Here is a 19,149-nt window from a genome sequence, read left to right as displayed (position 1 = left end):
CTTCTCATTTTCTTTCCATGTCCCTGACCGTCCAGCCAAACAATTAACAACAGCCCATGGGTAGGCCCCTGCACCTCTGGCCAGTTATCCTTCCAAACAAAATGAACAATCAGGTGCATTGCTTGAAGTTCTGCCCACAGGGAGGATTTACTCTCACCACTTTCCTTCAGGGACTTCCCAGGAAACATTGTGAAGAACCATATGTAAATGAGACCTGAGTTTTCTCTTCTTCAGTTAATCCACTGTAAGGAACTCACCAAGAGACCATAGATCTGGTCTGGGAAGGAGAAAGTAACATGGTAGGAGTGCAGACCAATGGGTATATGGGCCACTTCCTCATGTAACTTACTTGTGCCTTCAAGACCTGCTCTGGCCCTATCTCATATATATCATTTTCATTTTATAATGGAGTGATGCTGTGCATGCCCAACTTTATGGCTTGGTATATCAGACAGCACCCACCTCATGATAGGCTATGCAGTCTCATGGTAACTTGGTGGCCCATGGTCAGGTTTTCAGTCTCAACTAAGGCCCAGTAGGAAACCAAAAGCTGTTTCTCAAAAGGAGAATAGTTACCTGCAGCAGATGATAAAGTTTTGTTCCAAAATCTTAAGGGTCTGCATTGTGATTCTTATTTAGGGGCCTGCAAAGACTCCAGAGAGCATCTCTATTTGCCACTGACTCTTCCACCACCATTGGATCTGCTGGATCATATGATCCAAGTGGCAGAGCAGCTTGTACAGCAGCATGGACCTGTTGCACAGCCTCCTCAGAATTAGCTGCTTTAATGGTTACTTGATAAATGGGGGTGTGTAGAGCACCCAAATGAGGAATATGTTGTTGCCAAAATCCAAAGATATCAATGGGCATTGTGCCACTTTTTTGGTTGTAGGAGGGGCCAAATGCAGTACTTATCTTTATTCACTTATCTTTATGTTAGAAGGGATATCTCAACATGCCCCCACACCACTGGAAACCTAGAAATTTCACTGAGGGGGAAGGCCCCTGTATTTTTGTTCAATTTATTTTCCATCCTCTGACACACAAATGCCTTTCCAGTAAGTCTAGAGTAGTAGCTAATTCTTGCTCACTGGGTCCAGTCAATATGATATCAGCAATAAAATGTGCCAGTGTGACATCTTCTAGGAGGGAGGAAACAACCAAGGTCCCTGCATACAAGATTATGACATAGGGCTGGAGAGTTGATATAACCCTGAGGTAGGACAGTGAAAGTGTATTGCTCACCTTCTCAGCTGAAAGCGAACTATTTCTGATGGTCCTTAATAACAGCTATTGAGAAAAAAGCATTTGCCAGATCAATAGCTGCATACTTGGCTCCAAGGTATAGTGATACATTCAAGCAGTGATACCACATCCAGAGCAGCAGTGACAATTGGAGTCACCAATTGAGTTTATGATAAAGCATAAACTCAGAGTCTCATTTTTGAAGTTGGGGCAGCTATATCCTCAATACAGACTATTACTATAGCATTGTCATCCTCCAAGACCCATCTGTTTTCTGCAGAGGTAAAATAGGAGAGTTGAATGGGAATGTGGTGGGAATCACCACCCCTGCATCTTTCAAGTCCTTAACAGTGGAACTAAACTCTGCAATCCCTCCAGGAATCCAGTATTTCTTCTGCTTAGTGCTGCATATCAATAATTCAGCCTGGTACAGTTTTATGTTCCTCCCACCATTATCCCACACCCTTAAAATCCATTGTCACATGTATCCCCCTGATATTTATCTATACAAATCAGAAAACTCACACAGTTCTTTTGGTGTATAATATACCTCCATGTGGGTGACACTTTGTATCTCACTTTTTGTGGCCTGTTGGGAGTTTAGCCTAGTTACAGGTTTGGAAGAAATGAAAGGTGGTGGGAGTGAGCAATAAAAAGAATTAGAAATATCTTCCAATCCAATTGCTTCAGGCCATTCATTTGTAGGTTCATCTGGTGGAACAAGATTCATTACTCCAGAGATATTCCCTTTAGGTGGAGGTTAGGTGGCCAACTCCTCAGGGCAGGCTGAAATTGGAGCAGCTATGTCCTCAATGCAGACTATTACAATGTTATTTTGAAAAACACTCAACACAATTTAGGGTTTCTACCTCTCCACAGCCATCATTATCAATCCATATGCTGCCACCCCATTTTTCAGGGTCCCACTCCTTTCCAATCAATGCCCTCACTTTAATAGCAGTCACCATGCAGGGTTGAGATTTCAGTTTATGATGTAATGTTTCTCCCCTAAAAATGAAACTCTGAGTCTGATTTTCAGACATCTCAAGTCTTTGGCTACAGGGAATAAGAATTTTCATCAGGGCACTCATAGAAATTTTACATCTGACATATGGTGAATGCACTTCTCATTAAAAGACTTCAGCTCATCCCTTTCCCTCATCAATATATACAGCATATCTAACAACAACCAGCCAGCATCTCTATACCTCCCAATTCCACAAAACTCCATAAACGTGTCAAAAACATTATCCCCCAGTGCCTGGCTTCATATAAGTGAAGAATTTGCATAATCAAACAGTGATATTTTGACTATCTCTTTTGCCAGATCACCCCATGGATTGGTAGTGTCACTCTGATTATGGGAAACAGTCTTTAGTGCCTTTAAGTCCAGTCAGTGTAGAAAATCAGTCATAATAATCCATTTTTAGACTCTGTTTCCTAAGAACCACTCCAGAAACTAAGTTGAATTAGCTGGGGTTCTCTAGAGAAACAAAATCAGCAGAAGTTATCTCTAAATATAAAATTTGTAAAAGTGTCTCATGTAACAATGGAGATGAGATGCAGAGTCCAGGCTTATAGGGCAGGCCATGAACTGGCAGCTCCAATGAAGGTCTTTGGTGAACTCTCAGGAGAGGTTGACTAGGCAACCATGTGGATGTAAGAGTCCAAGATCTGTAGGGCAGGCTACAAGCTGGCAGCTCCAATGAATATCTTTAATAAACTCTCAGGGAGGCTGGCTGACTGAAGTGGGAAGAATGATTATCTTCTCTGAATCCTCCTTAAAATCCTTCTGGTGATTAGACTAAGCATCACCCTTTGCAGAAGACACTCCCCTTAGCTGATTGCAAATAGATGCAACCAATGTGTTCAAGACGTAAGTCAATGAAATGTCCTCATAGCAACAGGCAGGCCAGTGCTTGCCTGACTAGAAATCTGGGAACCACAACCTGACCATATTGACACATGAACCTGACCATGTCAACATTCTAACTAGAAATAAGTAATATTTTTGTTACAATTCAACAACAAATTAAATGAACTAAAATTATGTTGTAATTATTTTAAAAGTATTGGGAATGGCAAATGTGCTGTGTATGTACCACAAGGAAGTCAGTCTATTGATTATTAATTTGGAAAGGTAAAATTTAAAATGAATGCATGTGATAAATTTTGGGATGTACACAAGAATTGTTAAAACAATTTGAAACTTATGTCTGGGAAATATGGCTGGAAATGTGGAGAAACAGTCCAGATTTGCCTTTGTCATTCTAAGCTTGACCATATTATATTTTCAATGAAGAGTATTTTATTCTGAAACTATTTCAAAAGTAGAGAATGATTTTGGGAATTTGATGTCTTGGCACCAATATCAGGTTACCTAAATTACTACAATGTAGGCAAAGACCCTAAGATAAACATTCTTGATGGTTTCTTGTTTGGATTTGAACTGAATAAGACAGTAGGAAAATCTTCATTGTGCCACACAGGATTTAAGTCTGGTGAAAGGGAACATTGGAATAAATTCTGAAGCAGTATTGCTCATTCTTGAATGCACATATGAATCCCCTGAGATTTCACTAAAATACAGATCCTGATTAGAAAGGTCTAGTTTGGGGTCTTTGACTATTATTTTCTACCAGTCTTTCTGACATGCTCATTTGCTGATCCATTTACTACACAGCATAAATTCAGTGCCTGTTTGAGTTTTCAACACCATGCAGAAGTTGTTCTGCAAAAATGCATGTTTTTTTAATAAAAAGAAAATTATTTTCATATATATTCACATTTCTCATGTTTTTTCTAGTGACATTTGCAACCATATTCACAATAAACAAAATACACTAACAATAGACAGTAAAGTGAAACTTTTGAATTCCACTGACATACAAATTTCAATTCTTACTGAAAAGTTGCCTGAAGTTGATTGTGGTGTAGGTACTTAAAATTTAATTCTTCCCCATTTTTCCTCAATACACTCCAATATATTTTAAACTGTCTTCATGTCAATGCACTATCCTTGAGAGTCTGGTTATATCCACCTCACTGATTCCACTGAATGCTGATTCATCCTACAAGGTTCCTCCACAAATTCCCTGATTCCCTTTTTCTAGAATTTGTCTCTGTCCTGGTCTCCTTGGTCAATATTCACCTGGATTTCTCTAGCTCCACTTTCTATGTGTTTGTGAGCTTTTTCTGAAGCCTTAATTATAAGAGCTGCAGGCCTCAGGCTCAGTCTTACTTTATTTTTTCCTCTCTACCTAGGCAATATCTTACATTTCTTTGACTTCAGACATCATCTTTATGTTTATAAGCTTATACTTTCCCATCTGACTCTAATGTCTGATTCCCAGACTTGAACATTTATTTTTCTAGTCAGATATTTCAGTTCCCTTTTTAGTAATATAGATGAGCTGATTATATTTGATTTTCTGATCTTTGATAGTTCAATACCTTTGACTCATGCCTGGAGTAAAAAAAAAATACTTTTTAAGCAATGTTTTGCACGAAATATCTGCATTTCTGCGATGATTTTCCATCTCTCAAAATGAAATAGTTCTGGATTCTGTATTCAAAGCATTCTTGATTTTTTCCTAAAAACTGTCTCTTCTAATACAGCTCTTAAACTCCACAGTTCTGGGCTATTTATTTTTTAAATTTGTGAGTATAACTTTATGCCCTTGTATATACCAAGTTTAAAGTAACTTGTAACTTTACTATCTTTACATTTCTGACAAAAAATATCAATTGCCTCAAAATTTTCTGGTACAATTAGGCTGAAATCTCCTAGGACTATAAGAAAACCATGAAAATGGAATCAATGATTATTAAATTGCAGAGTAATAAACTAAAACAGAATATATCTTAGTAAATTTCATAACAGAGTTTAAAAAAGGATAAAAGTATTACTTTAAATTCAAATACCTGTACTTAAAATGATTTGCTTCTTTTTTGCTTCTGATTTTTTTAATATTTTAAGATATGACTGAATGCTTTTGTGCTTTTTTTTTTTCAGGGGAGAGCGCGCACGCAGTCCCCACTATCACAAATTATGCAGTCGAGTTTCCCGCACGTGGGGAAATTGCAGGGGTCAGCACACCCGCAGTGCAATGGACAAGCCTCGCCCTGGGAAAACCACCTTCGTGATCATGGTGTCTCCCCTGACAGGTAAGTATGCTTTTGTGCTTTTAATTTAAAGGAAATCATCAATGCTGGCTGTATGATTTCTGCTTGTGGAGATTGTGAAGTTCTGGCAAAGGATGCTGATGAAGGCAGCACAAAATTTTGCATGTGATTAATCCCGTGACTTGTATGATGGGGACTGGTTGAGATTGCAAGTTTATGTTGTATATAAGATGTTTACACAATTAAAAAGAGAAACTGTATAGATAGTAAAATTTGAGAGCAGTACATGATGAATCTAAGGAAAAAATATAGTACAAATTCTATTCATAGTAAAATTATTAATGAATCTTGATCATTTTTTCTAGGAATAAAGTTTATATAGTTTTAAAGTTCTTAGAATGTCAGCTAAATCTGAAATGATGAGATATGATATTCCTTCCTTTGTATAGTAATAAAATATGTACATTTAAAATCAAATGAATATATTTTTATTTGAACATATATTTTCAGCACCAACAGTTATATAGACTGCACTGATGCTCACATTGTTAGAGAATGGTGGTCAATTACAAGTCCTTTTAGGAAAGTAGAATAGTAGAAGCCTTCTACCTGTAGATTCTCCAGGGGGCTTACCCAGTATATCAAAATCCATAAAACAGTGAGTCCTCTGGAAAAGATATGTAGGTTGGGTTTAGATTTTAGGAGGAATTAAAGGATGCCTGCATGATTTATATATTTTGATGGTAAAGATTGTGTTAAAGAAGGCATGTGTTGATTATAAGTATCTTTACTGTCATTCGAAATAATGAGGATTTCTTTGGATTATAGGACTGATGACACTGTCAACTACATTAAAGGATAGTCCTCCATGAAAGTGGTACTTCTTCTAGAGTGATAATGAACCTCTGAGCACTGAAATTTGGTGAAGGCATCATCAGTAAGTCTTGATTTACTTGCATTTCTGCCCAGTTTGAGCTCTGTTTTATAAGGAAGAGAATTTTAACCAAAAAGGACAATCTTTAGTTATTATTATTATTTTTTTGCATGGGCAGGCACTTGGAAATAAACCCAGGTCTCTGACATGGCAGGTGAGAACTCTGCCACTGAGCCACCATGACCTGCCCTCTTTAATTATTTTTTAGTTATTGGATTTGACTGCAGGCATTTAGGTTCAGCCATTTGAGGTCAGGTTAGGTTGCAGTGGATGTACAAATGTCTCTAGATTCATAATTCATTAGTATTTTTCACAGGGAAACTTGCCTAAAATTACTCAAGGAATAAATTCATGCAGTTAGACCAGTAGGAAGCACAGATAAATGAATTAATAAATGAATAATGACAGATTTTATATGTGACCTGAAGGAAAGGAACTTTGTGTTTAAATCTGGATCAGCATCTTAGTTATGTTCTGTGTGGAGTCATGGACAAGGCAGGACATGAGAAGTATTGTTCCCACTAGGAAAATATTAATGTGAGTAAATACAGATTTTGCTGTTCAGTAAACATCAAGTGAGCTAGAAGTTGATCTTTTGGTAGTGGATTCAGTTTTATGAAGGTTCTCATTGGGGAGGGAAGCCTGGGGATGAGGCATAATTGTGTGAACAAACTATATGAAAAGATTTGTTCTTTTCATCTCATCTGTATGAAGAAGTTATTCCCTTGGAGCATATATCATGTTCCTGTTTATTAAACTGGGATTATTCCTAGGTGGAGTATTAGGAGTCATGAGAATTGTGTCTGAAAATCAGAGGCAAGTCCAGAATCTAATAACTTTTTTCTACATTCTCAACTTTGCTTACCTAGTGCTTATCTTGTGAGTATAAACCCTGAGGAAGACAGTTGTCAGCTGAGCTGTTGACAATGCAGCCACTGGTGAGGAAGGAATTCTTCTTTTTACTGAAATTACCCATATGTTCTCAGCAGATGGGCATGGATATTCTAATCACATTTAGAAGATATTCAAGGATCTGAGCTAAAGTTATATTTATCGTGGCCTCTGGGATGGTGATCATTCATCAATAAGTAACTTTCCAGCATAAGTTTGTTCCAGATTCCATTAAGACTCTGTATTCACTGGAGAACTGAGAGAGGTTTTTCTCATTCAGCCCATGTCCTCTGGAGAAATAATCCTGTTAATGCCTGCAAATGGCTTAGGCATACAGTGAACTTTGTTGATAGAGGTGAGTAACAGCAGATGTTTAAGTCAGTAGGGAGGCTGGTGTCCAGCAACTGAGTTCTATCAGTCCAGTGATAAAGCTGCTATGGTGGAGGGTTGTTCAGTGTTGAGAGGAGCAAATGTGAGGATTGATTAATAGAAGGAAAAGATGAATCATTTATTTTCCTCAACTCCTAATTTCTTAAGGTATTGATATTGTATATTTGTACATTTTTAAAACTTACAAAGAGGATATCTAAAATTTTCCTTTTCCTTTGTCCTCATTGCCCATTTTCCCTTCTTTTAAACAATCTTTATTCAAATTTTGTAAATGGAAGTAGTGAAGAGAAATGCTGTTTCTTTAATTTTAGCTTGATTCAGGAGTCTAGTGGGTAGAGTAAAATTTAAGACCCTATGAAAAGTTTTGAAGAACTGGAGAGACCAGAATGGCTTGAGAGCCTTCTTTTATTCTTGAACCTAAAGAGGAGGTGAAGATAGAAGAGGTGATGAATATGGGTTTTGAAGATCCCAAGAAAAGTTGAGTTTGAAAGATCTCATATCCCTGGAATGGCCAACTAGGATCATCCTTCAGCATAGGAGTTTCAGGAGACTGACGTGTGCTGCTGATCTGTTCCTCCTTGTATGTTATGATGAATACCTGAGTTATGGAGAGTTGAGTGAGGCAGCTTACACTGTTTCAAGTTATCCATTTGATACCTGTTTAGTTGTGCTGAACTCTATGCTTATCTGTAAAGTTTGCTACAATTCTGTTGAATAATATACCTGTATATTATGTTCAGATGCATAGTACTTTACACATAAGCTCATTGGGTCTTTCAAAATTTCAAATATGAAATGATTTCATGAATGAGAGTAAACTTAGGTCATCTGGGGCAGTAATCTAACTATAGTTATGAAAGTGGCAAAACATGAGTATTCATTGTCTTGTAATAAGTCAGTATATTTACTTGAAATAAGTGGAAAAATGTTTTTTGTTATAAATGCTGAAGTGCAAATTATACATCACCATCTGCAAATCATAATGACCAGTATATTGGAAAATGTCCAAGTTATATATACACCACGATTTTTTGAGATTTTTTAAATAATTGAGTCAAATAATCAGTGTGTGTATGTGTATGTGTCCATACCTTTGAAAGACAGATGACTGTTCAGCATTGAGAATCATCTGACTTGAAACTCAAATGCAGTTTGAACTTTCTGTCAACAGTCACCAATTCCTTGATGCTGTGCTTTCAATCACTCTACTCTGGATATTGGCAGATGGCCCTTTCCAAACTGTTATATGTCTGATGTTTTTAGGAGTTAGTGAACTTGAGAGATGTAGTTGTAGAATTCACTCAGGAAGAGTGGGCAATACTTGATTCATCCCAGACAAAGCTGTTCAGAGATGTGATACTGGAGAATATCAGTCATTGCTCTCATTGGGTGAGTCTTAAACTTACATAGCTAATCCTCTTAAGAAGTGTCTAAAACAGCTTGTCTATATTGTTTTAGATTTTTTTTTACTTCATATACATATTCTGTGTTATTTTATAACATGAAAAACTATCTGCAATTTTTGTCTCTTTACTTATTATTTTTTTTTTTTGAGATGTCAGCCTGTAGGGTTATTCTTTTTTTTTTTTTTATTAATTAAAAAAAGAATTAACAAAACAATTAGAAATCATTCCAATCTACATGTACAATCAGTAATTCTTAATAACATCACATAGTTGCATATTCATCATTTCTTAGTACATTTGCATCGATTTAGAAAAAGAAATAAAAAGACAACAGAATAAGAATTAAAACAATAATAGAAAGAAAAAAAAACAAAAACAAAAACAAAAAACCTATACCTCACATGCAGCTTCATTCAGTGTTTTAACATAATTGCATTACAATTGGGTAGTATTGTGCTGTCCATTTCTGAGTTTTTATATCCAGTCCCATTGTACAGTCTGTATCCCTTCAGCTCCAATTATCCCTTCTCTTTTTTTTTTTTAATTAACGGAAAAAAAGAAATTAACCCAACATTTAGAGATCATACCATTCTACATATGCAATCATTAATTCTTAACATCATCACATAGATGCATGATCATCATTTCTTAGTACATATGCATTGGTTTAGAAGAACTAGCAACATAACCGAAAAAGATATAGAATGTTAATATAGAGAAAAAAATAAAAGTAATAATAGTAAAATCAAAACAAAACAAAACAAAACAAAACAAAAACCTATAGCTCAGATGCAGCTTCATTCAGTGTTTTAACATGATTACTTTACAATTAGGTATTATTGTGCTGTCCATTTTTGAGTTTTTGTATCTAGTCCTGTTACACCGTCTGTATCCCTTCAACTCCAATTGGCCATTATCTTACCCTGTTTCTACCTCCTGCTGGACTCTGTTATCAAGGACATATTCCAAATTTATTCTCGAATGTCTGTTCACATCAGTGGGACCATACAGTATTTGTCCTTTAGTTTTTGGCTAGACTCACTCAGCATAATCTTCTCTAGGTCCATCCATGTTATTACATGCTTCATAAGTTTATCCTGTCTTAAAGCTGCATAGTATTCCATCGTATGTATATACCACAGTTTGTTTAGCCACTCTTCTGTTGATGGAGATTTCGGCTGTTTCCATCTCTTTGCAATTGTAAATAACGCTGCTATAAACATTGGTGTGCATATGTCCGTTTGTGTCTTTGCCCTTAAGTCCTTTGAGTATATTCCCAGCAATGGTATTGCTGGGTCGTATGGCAATTCTATATTCAGCTTTTTGAGGAACCGCCAAACTGCCTTCCACAGTGGTTGCACCATTTGACATTCCCACCAACACTGGATAAGTGTGCCTCTTTCTCCGCATCCTCTCCAGCACTTGTCATTTTCTGTTTTGTTGATAATGGCCATTCTGGTGGGTGTGAGATGATATCTCATTGTGGTTTTGATTTGCATTTCTCTAATGGCCAGGGACATTGAGCATCTCTTCATGTGCCTTTTGGCCATTTGTATTTCCTCTTCTGTTAGGTGTCTGTTCAAGTCTTTTTCCCATTTTGTAATTGGGTTGGCTGTCTTTTTGTTGTTGAGATGAACAATCTCTTTATAAATTCTGGATACTAGACCTTTATCTGATATATCATTTCCAAATATTGTCTCCCATTGTGAAGGCTGTCTTTCTACTTTCTTGATGAAGTTCTTTGATGCAAAAAAGTGTTTAATTTTGAGGAGTTCCCATTTATTTATTTCCTTCTTCAGTGCTCTTGCTTTAGGTTTAAGGTCCATAAAACCGCCTCCAGTTGTAAGATCCATAAGATATCTCCCAACATTTTCCTCTAACTGTTTTATGGTCTTAGACCTAATGTTTAGATCTTTGATCCATTTTGAGTTAACTTTTGTATAGGGTGTGAGAGATGGGTCTTCTTTCATTTTTTTGTATATGGATATCCAGTTCTCTAGGCACCATTTATTGAAGAGACTGCTCTGTCCCAGGTGAGTTGGCTTGACTGCCTTATCAAAGATCAAATGTCCATAGATGAGAGGGTCTATATCTGAGCACTCTATTCGATTCCATTGGTCGATATATCTATCTTTATGCCAATACCATGCTGTTTTGACCACTGTGGCTTCATAATATGCCTTAAAGTCAGGCAGCGCGAGACCTCCAGCTTCGTTTTTTTTCCTCAAGATACTTTTAGCAATTCAGGGCACCCTGCCCTTCCAGATAAATTTGCTTATTGGTTTTTCTATTTCTGAAAAATAAGTTGTTGGGATTTTGATTGGTATTGCATTGAATCTGTAAATCAATTTAGGTAGGATTGACATCTTAACTATATTTAGTCTTCCAATCCATGAACACGGTATGCCCTTCCATCTATTTAGGTCTTCTGTGATTTCTTTTAGCAGTTTTTTGTAGTTTTCTTTATATAGGTTTTTTGTCTCTTTAGTTAAATTTATTCCTAGGTATTTTATTCTTTTAGTTGCAATTGTAAATGGGATTCGTTTCTTGATTTCCCCCTCCGCTTGTTCATTACTAGTGTATAGAAATGCTACAGATTTTTGAATGTTGATCTTGTAACCTGCTACTTTGCTGTACTCATTTATTAGCTCTAGTAGTTTTGTTGTGGATTTTTCCGGGTTTTCGACGTATAGTATCATATCGTCTGCAAACAGTGATAGTTTTACTTCTTCCTTTCCAATTTTGATGCCTTGTATTTCTTTTTCTTGTCTAATTGCTCTGGCTAGAACCTCCAACACAATGTTGAATAATAGTGGTGATAGTGGACATCCTTGTCTTGTTCCTGATCTTAGGGGGAAAGTTTTCAATTTTTCCCCATTGAGGATGATATTAGGTGTGGGTTTTTCATATATTCCCTCTATCATTTTAAGGAAGTTCCCTTGTATTCCTATCTTTTGAAGTGTTTTCAACAGGAAAGGATGTTGAATCTTGTCGAATGCCTTCTCTGCATCAATTGAGATGATCATGTGATTTTTCTGCTTTGATTTGTTGATATGGTGTATTACATTAATTGATTTTCTTATGTTGAACCATCCTTGCATACCTGGGATGAATCCTACTTGGTCATGATGTATAATTCTTTTAATGTGTTGTTGGATACGATTTACTCGAATTTTATTGAGGATTTTTGCATCTGTATTCATTAGAGAGATTGGTCTGTAGTTTTCTTTTTTTGTAATATCTTTGCCTGGTTTTGGTATGAGGGTGATGTTGGCTTCATAGAATGAATTAGGTAGTTTTCCCTCCACTTCGATTTTTTTGAAGAGTTTGAGGAAAATTGGTACTAATTCTTTCTGGAACGTTTGGTAGAATTCACATGTGAAGCCATCTGGTCCTGGACTTTTCTTTTTAGGAAGCTTTTGAATGACTAATTCAGTTTCTTTACTTGTGATTGGTTTGTTGAGGTCATCTATGTCTTCTTGAGTCAAAGTTGGTTGTTCATGTCTTTCCAGGAACCCGTCCATTTCTTCTAAATTGTTGTATTTATTAGCGTAAAGTTGTTCATAGTATCCTGTTATTACCTCCTTTATTTCTGTGAGGTCAGTAGTTATGTCTCCTCTTCCATTTCTGATCTTATTTATTTGCATCCTCTCTCTTCTTCTTTTTGTCAATCTTGCTAAGGGCCCATCAATCTTATTGATTTTCTCAGAGAACCAACTTCTGGTCTTATTGATTTTCTCTACTGTTTTCATATTTTCAATTTCATTTATTTCTGCTCTGATCTTTGTTATTTCTTTCCTTTTGCTTGCTTTGGGATTAGTTTGCTGTTCTTTCTCCAGTTCTTCCAAGTGAACAGTTAATTCCTGCATTTTTGCCTTTTCTTCTTTTCTGATATAGGCATTTAGGGCAATAAATTTCCCTCTTAGCACTGCCTTTGCTGCATCCCATAAGTTTTGATATGTTGTGTTTTCATTTTCATTTGCCTTGAGGTATTTACTAATTTCTCTTGCAATTTCTTCTTTGACCCACTCGTTGTTTAAGAGTGTGTTGTTGAGCCTCCAGGTATTTGTGAATTTTCTGGCATTCCGCCTATTATTGATTTCCAACTTCATTCCTTTATGATCCGAGAAAGTGTTGTGTATGATTTCAGTCTTTTTAAATTTGTTAAGACTTGCTTTGTGACCCAGCATATGGTCTATCTTTGAGAATGATCCATGAGCACTTGAGAAAAAGGTGTATCCTGCTGTTGTGGGATTTAATGTCCTATAAATGTCTGTTAAGTCTAGCTCCTTTATAGTAATATTCAGATTCTCTATTTCTTTATTGATCCTCTGTCTAGATGTTCTGTCCATTGATGAGAGTGGGGAATTGAAGTCTCCAACTATTATGGTATTTGTGTCTATTTCCCTTTTCAGTGTTTGCAGTGTATTCCTCACGTATTTTGGGGCATTCTGGTTCGGTGCATAAATATTTATGATTGTTATGTCTTCTTGTTTAATTGTTCCTTTTATTAGTATATAGTGTCCTTCTTTGTCTCTTTTAACTGTTTTACATTTGAAGTCTAACTTGTTGGATATTAGTATAGCCACTCCTGCTATTTTCTGGTTGTTATTTGCATGAAATATCTTTTCCCAACCTTTCACTTTCAACCTATGTTTATCTTTGGGTCTAAGATGTGTTTCCTGTAGACAGCATATAGAAGGATCCTGTTTTTTAATCCATTCTGCCAATCTATGTCTTTTGATTGGGGAGTTCAGTCCGTTAACATTTAGTGTTATTACTGTTTGGATAATATTTTCCTCTGCCATTTTGCCTTTTGTATTATATATATCATATCTGACTTTCCTTCTTTCTACACTCTTCTCCATACCTCTCTCTTCTGTCTTTTCGGTTCTGACTCTAGTGCTCCCTTTAGTATTTCTTGCAGAGCTGGTCTTGGTCACAAATTCTCTCAGTGACTTTTTGTCTGAGAATGTTTTAATTTCTCCCTCATTTTTGAAGGACAATTTTGCTGGATATAGGAGTCTTGGTTGGCAGTTTTTCTCTTTTAGTAATTTAAATATATCATCCCACTGTCTTCTAGCCTCCATGGTTTCTGCTGAGAAATCTACACATAGTCTTATTGGGTTTCCCTTGTATGTGATGGATTGTTTTTCTCTTGCTGCTTTCAAGATCCTCTCTTTCTCTTTGACCTCTGACATTCTAACTAGTAAGTGTCTTGGAGAACGCCTATTTGGGTCTAATCTCTTTGGGGTGCGCTGCACTTCTTGGATCTGTAATTTTAGGTCTTTCATAAGAGTTGGGAAATTTTCAGTGAAAATTTCTTCCATTAGTTTTTCTCCTCCTTTTCCCTTCTCTTCTCCTTCTGGGACACCCACAACACGTATATTTGTGCGGTTCATATTGTCCTTGCGTTCCCTGATACCCTGTTCAAATTTTTCCATTCTTTTCCCGATAGTTTCTGTTTGTTTTTGCAATTCAGATGTTCCATCCTCCAAATCACTAATTCTATCTTCTGTCTCTTTGAATCTATCATTGTAGGTATCCATTGTTTTTTCTATCTTTTCTACTTTGTCCTTCACTTCCATAAGTTCTGTGATTTGTTTTTTCAGTTTTTCTATTTCTTCTTTATGTTCAGCCCATGTCTTCTTCATGTCCTCCCTCAATTTATCGATTTCGTTTTTGAAGAGGTTTTCCATTTCTGTTCGTATATTCAGCATTAGTTGTCTCAGCTCCTGTATCTCATTTGAACTATTGGTTTGTTCCTTTGACTGGGCCATATTTTCAATTATTTGAGCATGATCCTTTATCTTCTGTTGGCGTCTGCGCATTTTGACAGATTTCCCTGGGTATTGGATCCAAAAGTTTGGAAGATTTTCCTATGAAATCTCTGGGTTCTGTTTTTCTTATCCTGCCCAGTAGGTGGCGCTCGTGGCACACGTTTGTCTGCGGGTCCCACCAGTAAAAGGTGCTGTGGGACCTTAAACTTTGGAAAACTCTCGCCGTCCGGGGGGTTCGCTAGCCGAAGCGGCTTGAGCTGGGTCGGGGTCCGAATGCAGGGAGGGTTGCTGGTCGCCGCAGCCGGGGAAAGAGCCCGTCCGAATTTCCTAGTCGGCCCTGGGCGACAAGTGTGGCGGGAGGACGCCAGCGGCAGCAGCCCGCCCGAGAGAGTGCACGTTCCCCGGGAGTCACGGGTTTGGAAGGGGCCTCCCCCACCCGTCACCGTTCTCCGCAGCCTGGGGATTTCCGATCCAATACTCTCAGTTGGTCCGGGGGGCTGTGCGTGGTGTGGGCGCCAGCCGCCTTGGTTTCAGGGGACTGCCTCTCCAATTCTCCCAGCTGGCCCGGGAAGGGGGAAGGGAGTAACTCCGGCCGCTTGCCACCCCGCCCGGTGAGGCCCGCGCGCCTCGGCGATCTCACCCCAGCTGCTTCTCTCAGCCAGCCAGCCGTTCCAGGATGGGGTACGTTGTCTTTTTTATCTCTGTTGTGGCTTTGGGCACTTTCTGTATCGTTTCTACTCCCCTAGTAGCTGTCCTGGAGAAGAAACTAAGATCCGCGCGTCTTACTAAGCCGCCATCTTCCAGGAAGTCCTGTAGGGTTATTCTCTCTTTACTTATTAATTGCATTTAGTTTTTCACCTGACTAAAATGTAATGTTTGTAACACAAATTCCATGTTTTTTCTTTATTCAATGTCAAACACTCAGCACAATGATGGGAATACAATCAGTATTTTCTATAAGGATGAATAAGGAGATTAAATGTGCCCTAAATAATTATTGTGCTCTAGGGATTTGATGTGGATTCAGATGATAGCAATTAAACAGGCATATCCTTTTCCACATTAACTTAGACTGTTGCAAGAAACTTACTGTAGTAATCAAGGTTATCCAGAGAAACAGAACCAGCAGGAGATATCTATAAATATGATTTTACAAAACTGTCTCACATAACTCTATGGATGTATAAGTCCAAATTCCATAATGCAAGCAGTAGCTGACAACTCCAATGAAAGTCAATACTGAACTCTCCAGAAGTGGCTGGCTGGCTGAAAAAGACATGAAAGTTCTCTTCTCCCTATAAAGTCTTCAAGTAATGGGATTAAATGCAACTTATTGGTTTCACTCTTTGTGGAAGTCATTCCCTTATTTGATCATATATGTAATTGGCCACAGATGCCATAAATTGATGATTTAATAAACCAACCTTCTGATTTATTAGCCAACCATGAAATTTCTTTGCAGTAATGATTATGCCAGTGCTTACTTGACCAGGGAACTGGGCACCCTTACCTGGTCAACATGAAACATGAACCTAACCATTACACTGTGTTTCAATTCTTTTTTGAAAATATAATGAACTATTGTGGAACCCTAGAATTCCTTCTTGTCTGAAAATACAGAATATTCTCTTGTCTGTCCTTGAACATGGGCTTAGCAACCAGAAGTTCTCACTGTATTTATGCACAAGGGTAAGACTTAACTAACATATTGATGGTGAAAAATCATCAATATTCTGTGTTCCAGGTACTTTTCCCTTGGCTGACCTCCAATGTATAATGGTGTGAAGCTCTATGTACTGTAGAAAAAACATATTTTTAAATCTAATTTATTCCTTCATATGTCAACCATTGTTTACATTAATTTTGATGAGGTTACTTCAGTTATGGAATGTCCCACCTCAAGCAGAATGAATCTTCATCTATTACTAGAGTCTTTTATAAGAAAATAAAATTCAGAGAGAGAGCCATAGGTAGTAAGATGCTGAAGTCAATGAACCTTGAAGAAAAGAAATAAACCAGGAGATGGCATGATATGTCTTGCCATATGGAAAGCTAAGGAACAATGGTTGTCAGCTGTGAGTCCCAGAAAGCCACAGTTTTGGGGAGAAAATGTTGTATTGATGATGCCTGGATTTGGAACTTTTCCAAACTTCAAAACCATAAGCTCATAAGTTTTCATTGTTTAAACCATCCCATTTCATGCTATTTGCTGAAGTAGCCTAGGAAACTAAAAACAAAGTTTGACACCTGGCAACTGGGGTGCTTCTGTGGCATATACCAAAAATGTGATTACAGCTGAGGCAGGAAGAATTGTGAGGCCATTTATAGAAATGGCTTAGATTTCTTTGAAGAGACCATTCATAGAAATTTGGATGTGAAAGGACTTCCAGTAATGCCCTAGAAGGAAATGATGATGTATTATGGAGACAGGACAGATGATGATTCTTGTCACTATTAAGTTCTGATGTTATGTGGAAGGCAGATCTTCATTCATGAACTAGGAATTTTAACTGAGACAATTTCTAAGATAAGCATGGAAAGTTCAGAGTAGTTTCTAATTGCAGCTTATAGTAAAATACAAGAGGAATGGGATAAGCTAAGAATTGAAATCTTGGGCTCAAAGAAACCAGAAATTGATAGTTTGGAGAATTTGGACCTTCTGTAAAGTGAGTCTCCAGAGAATAGTGCTTCAAGTGAGGATTTAATTAAACATGAGACCAGTCAGCAATTTCTGTTCAAGTCAAGATTGTAGGTGCAGTGATCCAAGAAGGATTTGTGGAATCTTCTCCTGTCTGAAGGTTTGGATCTCTGTGTAGAAAATTCACGACTGACAAAGTTTTTTGCAAGACATGTGTGAACAACCACTGTCAGCGTTGATGAAAAGGGACCAGATTGTATGAAAAATCACTTCAAGGGCAGAACCGTGGAAGCTGAGGTCTGGACTGAAGATATCTTCTCAAGCAAGAAGGTGTGCCCACAAATATATGTAGAAAGGGCTATCTGTTTCAGGGCTTGGAGTGTGTTGGCCTCCTACCTCATGTGGAGTGCCATCCCACTGTTTCAGGGAGTGTAATCAGTACTCATGGAATTGTAGCATCTCTCTCCACCACCTCTCCATTTTGAGAGTGTTGTACCTATTCCTCAGGGATTTCAGAGTCAACCAGCACCCCAAAGTTCTGAGAGGTTGAAGACGTCACTCCTGTGTTTACAGAGAGCATGACTGGTGCACAAGCACTTGGAAGGGCTACAGTTGCCACTTCATCAGTCTCAGAGGAAAAATTTCATCCCATATGTGACTCTCAGACCTTGAAATATGATGGAGTATGCATTTCAGAGTTGGGAATCATGAACTGTGTTTTCCTTTCAATTTCTATGCAAGTGGAAATGTTTATTTTATGCTTGTCCATTTATTGTACATTCTTCTGCAGATTTCACAGTTGCACAGGCAGAGGAGATTTGTACTCCAGGACAGACCACACCCATAATCAGTTTTAATTACACTTTGTACTAAACACTGCTTCTGAAATGGCTTACATTTTTGAGGGGGAGGGATATTTTAATGGAATGAATGTATTTTGACTATAGAAAGAACAGGTCTTTCTGGGGCCCAGAGGGTGGAGTGTGGTGGCTTGAACTTGTATGTACCCAGAAAACATTTTGTTAACTAAAATCCATATCTGTGTGTCTATTCCAATTGTAAGTATGACCTATTGGTGTGGTTCCTTCAGTTAAGAAGTGTACCACCTAAAAGAGGATGTGGTTTAGTCCTATTACTGACATACTTTATGAAATAATAAAATTCAAGTACAGAGAAAGAAAGCCAACTGAAATAAGCAGAAAGCAATGAAATCCAGAATAGAAGGAAGAGACCAGGTGATGCTGCCTTGTACCTTGACATATAACAAGCTAAGGAAACAGGGTTAGCAGATGTCAGCTCCAGAATGCCACTGTGTTGAGGAGAAAGCATTGCCTCAGTTGTGCTTTGACTTGGACATTGTCCTGGGTTCAAAACCATGAGAAAATAGATTTCCATTTTTTAAGCCAACCACTTTCGTGGTGTTTGCTAAAGAAGCATAAGAAACTAGAACATCACTGTGTCTATTTGAAAATATTATATACCCCAGAAAAGCCATATTTTAATCCTGTGGGAGCAGCTGTTTCTTTTAATCCTGATTCAATAATGTATCTTGGAAACTTTTGATTTGATCATCTCCATGGAGACATGGCACACTCAATTGTGGGTGTGACTTTTGATTTGATGGAAATGTGACTCAACCCATTCTAGGTAGGACTTGATTAGTTTAGTGGAATCCTTTAAAAGAAGAAATGTTTTGGAGAGAGTCAGAAATGAAGAAGCACCAGAGCCCACAGAAACTTC

General features: G+C 37.6%; 1 long non-coding RNA gene and 1 other non-coding gene across 9 annotated transcripts in view; one reads left to right on the top strand and one right to left on the bottom strand.

Moving 5' to 3' along the window:
* The window catches only part of LOC143650882 (uncharacterized), a 99,020-nt gene that overhangs the window by 35,003 nt on the left and 44,868 nt on the right, over positions 1-19,149 (top strand). For all 8 annotated transcript variants that reach the window (XR_013159709.1, XR_013159713.1, XR_013159710.1 and 5 more), the window contains 2 exons: positions 5,261-5,412; positions 6,199-6,307. This is a non-coding gene — a long non-coding RNA (uncharacterized LOC143650882). The remainder of the gene's footprint in view (positions 1-5,260; positions 5,413-6,198; positions 6,308-19,149) is intronic.
* On the bottom strand, positions 5,258-5,420 carry LOC143651059 (U1 spliceosomal RNA). The gene has a single exon (XR_013159808.1). It is a non-coding gene; the product is annotated as a U1 spliceosomal RNA (small nuclear RNA).

This window comes from Tamandua tetradactyla, chromosome 11 (assembly GCF_023851605.1).
Source record: "Tamandua tetradactyla isolate mTamTet1 chromosome 11, mTamTet1.pri, whole genome shotgun sequence".
NCBI lineage: Eukaryota > Metazoa > Chordata > Mammalia > Pilosa > Myrmecophagidae > Tamandua > Tamandua tetradactyla.
This window is presented reverse-complemented; position numbering and strand designations above follow the sequence as displayed.